The sequence below is a fragment of the Durio zibethinus genome, chromosome 6 (assembly GCF_047325235.1).
Source record: "Durio zibethinus cultivar Kanyao isolate XHJ-2024 chromosome 6, ASM4732523v1, whole genome shotgun sequence".
NCBI classification, from domain to species: domain Eukaryota; kingdom Viridiplantae; phylum Streptophyta; class Magnoliopsida; order Malvales; family Malvaceae; genus Durio; species Durio zibethinus.
In genome coordinates, this window is record NC_143167.1 from 22956338 (window position 1) to 22964354 (window position 8017).

Genomic DNA, 8017 nt, shown 5'->3' on the forward strand with positions numbered 1-8017 from the left:
ATAGATAGCTTTTTTTTTTTTAATAGCTACTTGGTAAAACAACGTTTTGGGTGATAGTAGTGATGGACTAAGGTTTTTTGGTACTAGATGATAGTGGTGGTAACCATGGTGATGGTGGCCAGTGATGATGGCATCGGTGTTGGTGATAGTGGTAATGGTGGATGGTAGTTGTGGTTGTAGGTTGAGATTTTAGTGAATTGTCCTAAATACTATTAATAATTAAAAAAAATTATCTATATCTTAAAAAGGACACATGTTGCACAAGGAAAAGCATGCAAGCAAAATTATATGTTATAATTTGCAGCTCGTAGAATACACGGGTTAATGTTTTTATATATAATTATATACACATATAGTATTCTTAATAAAAAAATTAATTTTACATATAAATATATTTATTTAGCATCTAAGAAAATAAAACTTTTAAAATATTCAATGAGTAATATTTTTTAAAAAAGAAAGTGAATATATCTTATAAAATTTTTTTTTATTAAGCCAAGATTACTTCATTAATTTTGCATTGTTTATGCTTATTCCAATTTAAAATAAGTTAATATTCTTTTCAAAAAATAAACTTATATGTCAAATTTCTATGAATAACTCACTTCCATGTAATTAATAACCCAAATGAATATATAAATGAAAATTTAATTACAAAATTCAAATACACAAAAGGATTTTGCATCCAGTATGAATATTTGTATGCAAAAACAATTTGCGAGAGATATATAAGCATTAAATTTTTCATTGATTCCATTTCCATTACTTACCTTTATTACGGGAGTAGTTGACAAAATATTAAATGAGTAATTACCATTAATTTGAATATTTTTGGTCTAATTAGTTTTAATTTTGTTAATAATCAATTTTTATTTTTTAACTAATTGTAATAAAAAATTATTTTCTATTATTTATTTTAAATTGCTCTCAGTTAAAATTCATATAAAAGATAATAAAACTTTACTTGCCATCATTAATAGCAAATATTTTGTTGTAAATGCAGATTTGTATGTTACAAAAATAATGTTAAGGATAGTTTATATAATGAATAGTTGGTTTTGGTTTTTAATAACTCTTTCAAATACTAATGAATAATGCCTATTTAGATAATAAAAGACTTTATAACATAATGATTTTAAATATAGTAATAAACACAATAATTTTAAAAAAGATAAATATAAAATCTTCCCTTCCTCCCTTTCTCTTTGGTTGCTCAGAAATAGTAAGAAGATATTTATATATAGATTATGCATACTTAAAATAATGACAAATAAGAAGAAAAAAAAAAGAGAAAAGATTAGACACATATTTGTGCAAGTTTTCCAATAAAGAAATTTATGAACTAAAATGTAGTCTTATTGAATTAAAGGACCTTATATAAAAGTATTCCACATTGAAATAGTATTTTATTTATAATAATGCTCTTTGACTTAATTAAAAAAATTACAAAAAAATATAATATAATATAAAAATATACAATTAAATATGCATATGTATACATTTTCAATTTGAAAAAAAAAAAGAAAAACAACCCACTTTAAAAAAATGGACACTTTTTTTAAATTATTATTCTCTTTCAAAATACAACTTTTCTTATATATATAAGGGAGATAATAGATATTATTTATAAACATTTATTCAAAAAAAAAAACTATAAAGAAAAGGAGATAATAAAGTTTAAAAAATAAAATTATTTATGATACCACTAATATAGAGATATTAATAACAAAGCAAACTTAATAAGTACTAAAATAAGTTAATGAAAAAAAATATATGCCAATGGACTTGTAAAAAAAATTGTAAAGTACCCAAAGTAATATAAATAATCTAATAACTTGATAAATCAAAGTAATGTAAAAACTAATAATAAAAAATCAATAAAACATAAAATATATAAAACCAAGGAAGTATATTATAAAATGTTTTACAAACTGATAAATTAAAGTAGCACAAAGATTAAATTGTGTTAAAAAAAGAACATGAAAGAAAAATGTTTTAACACCTATTAGTTATTGCATAAAAAATAAAAGGTTAGTCAATAAAGTTTAAAATCCATGTCTATAATCACCTTCATAGGATGGTATTTGCAAGCAACATAAACTATTTATGACAAGGGGAAAATCTCTGGGTGAAAAATCAAAATTTTAAAATTTGATTAATTTAATTATTTCCATTGCAAGAAAAGCCTTTATTGTCGGATTCCTTTCACGAAAAATTTTCATATTACCGTATATATAAATTGTTCAGAATTCATGCAACTACAAATCTGACTACCAACATTAGTGGGGAGGGGAAAGAAAAAGGCATTTAGAAGCATCAAGGAGAAAGTACAGACTCGAATCCAGAACTGGAGTGGGCGTATCACTGGCAGGAAAGGAAGTGTTCATCAAAGCAGTTTTTCAAGCCATCCCAGCATATAAAATGAATTGTTTCCTTTTACCTAAGTCTGTGTGTCAAAAGCGAACAAGCATTATAAGCAAATATTGGTGGAGAAACAAGACAGATGGCAAAGGCATTCACTGGATCAAATGGAGGACGTTGTGCCTGCCTAAAACTATGGGTGGGATGGGCTTTCGTGAGTTGGAGATGTTCAATAAAGCAATGTTAGGAAAGCAGGCTGGAAGTTAATCCAAAACACTGAATCATTGTGCTACAAAGTACTGAAGGCCAAACATATCCCTCAAACTAACTACCCAGGGTCAGACCTGGGAAACAAGCCATCCTTAACATGGAAGAGCATATGGGAGGCGAAACATGTACCGGTTAGTGGAACTAGATGGCGAGTTGGTGATGGGAAAAGCATCAAAATATGGAAGAATAGGTGGATGCCCATATTTGGAAATTTCAAGCAGATTCCAAGACCAAACAATATTGCCGAGAATGCAACAATTGATGCACTAATAGATGAGGAAAATGGAAAGTGGAAAGAAGATTAATACTAATGGAATTTGTCCAAGTTGAAGTTGAAGCAATCTATGTAATTCTTCTAAGCTGAAGTGAGATGGCAAACAAACTGATTTGGCATTATAATAAAAAGGGAGAATACACAATCAAAAGTGGATATTGGGTGCAATCAGAATCTAACACAAGGGCGGGAAACCAATCAATGGTTTGGAGGAAAATCTGGGAGGCATCCTTACCACCTAAAGTCAAATTGTTTGCATGGAGAACATTTCACGAAATTCTACCAACGATGGAGAAACTGGCAGCCAAAATAAGCAATGTAAGTCCCTGCTGTCCAAGATGTGGAGTCGCAAGTGGAACGGTTATGCATGCCTTAATTAAAAGACTATTCAACCTCTTTGAAGGTGCTGTCCTAATGCAAGAATGTGAAACAGATGGTACAAATGACAGTTCAAAGCTGTAGAGAATGGTTGGAAAATTTTACAACATTACTGTCAAAAACAAATTTGATATCTTTACTATATTACTTTGGTTACTATGGGGAGATAGGAATATGAATGTGAACAAAGGGCAAATACAAGATGAGAATACCATTGGCCAAAGAGCCCGAACGTTGTTGGAAGAGTAGCAGAGCAAGACATCGTTGCAAAATAGCCAAAGGAGTGCAAACATGAGGAAATGGGAGGCACCACTAGAAACATTTTACAAGGTCAACTTTGATGAAGCTTTAAACCTTCAGAGTGAAAAAGGAGGTGCTGGTGTTATCATAAGGGACCATATATGGGAACAGTTGCAGGTGAAGCAGCAATCACAATGAATTCGGTAGCGGATGCAAGTGTAACAAAAGTTTTAGCAACAGTCAAAGCAATGGAGTTTGCCATACAAATAGGATGTAGGAAAATCATGCTTTAAATGGACTCTTGGATGGTAACAAAATGCCTGCAACAGGAGGATAAGGTTCTCTCTAATATAGATCCAATTATACAAGATGGCAAGGTATGGATAAGGCAGTTTGACGCATATCTTCTAAAAATAATTGTTTAAATTTGACTATGTTTTTAAAAATTACTTAAATATTTATATTTTATTTTAAATTTTGTATCATTTTGAGCTCAAATGCAAATATTATCCCATGTTATTTGAATAGTATATTCAACTCTAGGCTGGAGCCTTGTATTGTTGCATATATATTGGTGATATTAATTCATCAATTTGTGGTGAATGGAGTTGCCACGAATCAGTCCTGTTACATGTAACTACATCGGTACAGCCCTAGTGGCATCAGTACTCCTAGTCTTAGAAAAAAAAAAAAAAAAAAAAACCTGGCCATTCTTGCTAGATTTCTTTTATTAGCTTCCATAGCCAATAAAAACTATTGTTAAACAACACAAAAAAAAGTAGATAGGTATCGTGCCTATTTACTCGATTAGTGAAGTCAATTTGCATAATTATTAAGTCAATATATATTTCATTGTTATGTTATTGCAAATAAAAATGGATGTTTAAAATTTTCATCATATAATAATTGTTTTCTTTAAAAAAGAATTTCTTTATTAATGTTTCATTAAGATATTATTTTAAAATAAAATAATTGATTTTAATTTTTTTTAAATCATTAAATGTAATTCATGTTTATCTAAAATTATTAAATATAATCCAAAATTATTTACATATTTTTGGTCAAACTTTACATAAATTCATCATTAACTATCAATTTTTCTACTCATATGATCTTTTCTTCCACAGAAAGAATTTTAGGTATGGTAGAAACTAAAATAACGTTTGGTTCAAGAAAATATAGTTATTTTTCGTTTTCATTTTTATAGAAAATAAAAAATTTAAGTGAAAATATGTTTGATTGAAAAAATAAAAACTATTTTTTGAAAAATGAGAATGATGATAATGGGCCAAAATTGAAGAACAAAAAAAGGATATTTTTAGTGTTTTAATAAAAAAAAAAACATGGAAAATAAGTGGAGAACATGAAAACATAGGTTTTTTAAAATATTTTTTACTGTTTATTAAATGATTCCTTCACATCCAAGTTTGATTCATAATAGACTCAAAATTATTGTTCTTTTAAGTAAAAGCTAAAACAAACATATTCTCGTTCCTTGCTTCTATTTTCTTTTTCTATTTTCTTCTTATGCCTCGATTGAGTACCCATACTAGCACTGATAATAATAATTATTTTATTTTTCTCTGTGGCCCTGCAAGCTAATCGATTAAGGTATCAAACTTATAAAAGTTGCTAGGCACCCAAAAAAAAATGCAGAGTCCACGTTGATGGTTCTTGGATTTTAGAAAATCTCAAGCAAGCAACTTCATATATTTTTTATTTAGTTCAAATTTTTTTTTCATAGAGCATCTCAAATGTAGTTTACAAATAAAAGGTATAGATTTAAACCAAACATCAACTATTGGATGCCATGATCGGTAGACATGGGTTGGGATTATATATGATAATATTGTGAAGTTTGTAGCTGATAAGAATTTTGATTATTTGAGCACGAGCACAGATGTGCTTTTTCCCAGTCTTTTAGAGTCTAATGTAATTTTAGATATATATCATGTAACCTGTAGGATCAAGCATTAATAGTTTTTGTTTTGAAAATGTAAATATACCAAACATGTTTTTATAATTTTCATTTTTGAAAATAATTTTTTATTTTTGTGTATCAAATATGTATTTTAAAATTCAAAAAATACAAAATGAAAATTATTTTCAGAAAATGAAAATAAAAAATATTTTTATAACCAATCAGACCCTAACATTCTTCATTTCAAAGTATTTTCAATATTTATTGTATATTTTCTTTCTCATTAAATTCTTAAATATTTTATTGACTTATGCGTTGGAGTGCGTAGTGGAAAACCAATTCCGACACCCCTTAATCGAATTTTCTTAGTGCAGGTTTAAGCTTTCTCTGACACAAACAGCAGACCACTTTTGTCCAACTAAGACCCAAAAACACCTACAACATAGGCAAAGATGGTTATGGTTAAATCCTGTTAGAGAATTACCACCTCTTTTCAAATGGGGATACATTTCTACTAATTATAGAAAAAAAAAAGGCCAGAAAAGAGTGCAATTTCGACACAGACACAGGCAGCACTCAAAGCAAGACCAATTGCAGTGTTGAACCCATTTCTTTCTTCGTCTGAAGAAGCCTTACCTCAATGTTACCTCTCTTTAAGGTACCAATTTAAATCCTTAATTTCTTACAGTTTCATTGTATGGTCTTTAATGCATTTTTTGCTGAGTTTTTTTTATGTAACTGATCATGGCTGACTGTCTGCTATTTTTATCTTTAGAACCCATTTCGGGTTCTTGTGGTTTCTCCTCAAAGGACAATGCTTTCCTCGGGCCAATTTAACAACAGACAATTTCTGAGTTTTTATTCAAGCCGTGCTTGGAGAAAGCAAATTGGTAATTATAATATAATTATTCTCCTTTTGGTGTTACTGTTTGCTGGGGTTTTAGATAATTCATTTGTTCATGATATTCCTGAAGAAAAGAATTGAAAATGGAGAAATTTTTAGTTTAATTCTTGTGATAGGTTTCATATATGAAATATTATTCTTTCAAAAACAGCTAGGGTGTTTTGTGGGTTAAAAATATAAAATCTCTGCATCTTTTAAAAACCTTGACTTTACTGGTTTCTAACCATTTGGCGTCATAGAGTTAAATCCTATGTGAGATTTCAATAATTTATGTTCGTCCTTTTCTCATTATGCTCAGCGACAGAACTTTGAGTTAATAAAATCTGAACAAAGTTGTGTTTTTCCAATGCCGAAGGGATTGTGGTTTCACCCAGCTGTGTCCTTCCACTGACAGAACAGAATGTGGAGAAGGTTAAGGATGAGGTACGTCCTGGCTTAATGGCTGATGGAGGAAATGTGGCTTTGCATGAAATATATGGCCTTGTTGTGGTCTTAAAGTTGCAAGGAGCATGCGGCTCATGTCCAAGCTCAACAATGACCCTAAAGATGGGAATTGAAACTCGCCTCCAGGATAAGATTCCCGAAATTATGGAAGTAGAGCAGATCTGGACACTGAGACAGGGCTTGAGTTAAATGAAGGAAACATTGACAAGGTTTGATAACTGAAGCTTTAATGATCGATTATTTTAACCCTTTTTTTCTCATTTCTTCATAGCCTAATCATCTAATTTCTGATTCTTCATGCATTTACTTGACAATCTCACGATAAAGGAAACATGAACTTTTGAATAAAAATATGGCAAAACTTGAACCATGAAATTGTTTACCTTTCTTGCTGAAAGATAGGAAGAACGGCAGCCATGTATATATTACCCTATAAGGCCTTTGGTGCTCCCAATTGCCAACTACCACATAAAAAGTGTCTGGACTTTTATCAGAACTAATTTCAGCTTTTAAATTGCGAGTAATGGTGAATTTCTCAAGGTCATGGTGACAGGTAAGTATCATGCCTCCACAAGTTTATTTAAATTTAAAAGTTGTTCAGTAAACTAGGTACTGTCAATCTGTAACTTCTATAGAGTTGAGTTTTTTTTTTCTTTCTTTTATATATTACCTTCAACATTTTATGCATATATTCTTTGCAAAAAAAAGGAAGTGGTCAAGAGCTTGAAAGGAAAAATTTTGCACAGAAACCTGCAGATCCACTGTTTGCTTCAGTGACAAAATATTTTTATTATCAGCATGTATCAATATAAGTGGTACGGTTCACATGCCACAATCAGTATGCTTTCCATGTACTCATTATTAGTCTCAAATTGCCTTTGTTAACAGTGTAAACAAAGACCTCAAGCCAGTTTTTTATTGCAGGTTCTTGATGAGATTAGACCATACCTCGTAGGCACCGGAGGTGGAGAACTTGAGCTTGTTAAGATAAACGACTGCGTTGTAAAAGTTCGGCTTTGTGGGCCTGCAGCTGGAGTTATGACTCTCCGTGTTGCTTTAACTCAAAAATTGAGGGAAAAAATACCTGCTGTTGCAGCTGTCCAACTGCTTGATTGAAAGAAATAAAATGAGGAACATCATCTTTGTAAAGCTGAAATACCATTCACTGCATATATCCTGATACCAAGTGTCTTTGAACTTTTAGATCCTTACATTAAAATACCGA

At 30.2% G+C, this 8017-nt stretch overlaps 1 pseudogene; it reads left to right on the forward strand.

The window, feature by feature from the left end:
- The first annotated feature begins 3574 nt into the window (after positions 1-3574).
- On the forward strand, positions 3575-8017 carry LOC111284371 (nifU-like protein 3, chloroplastic; annotated as a pseudogene).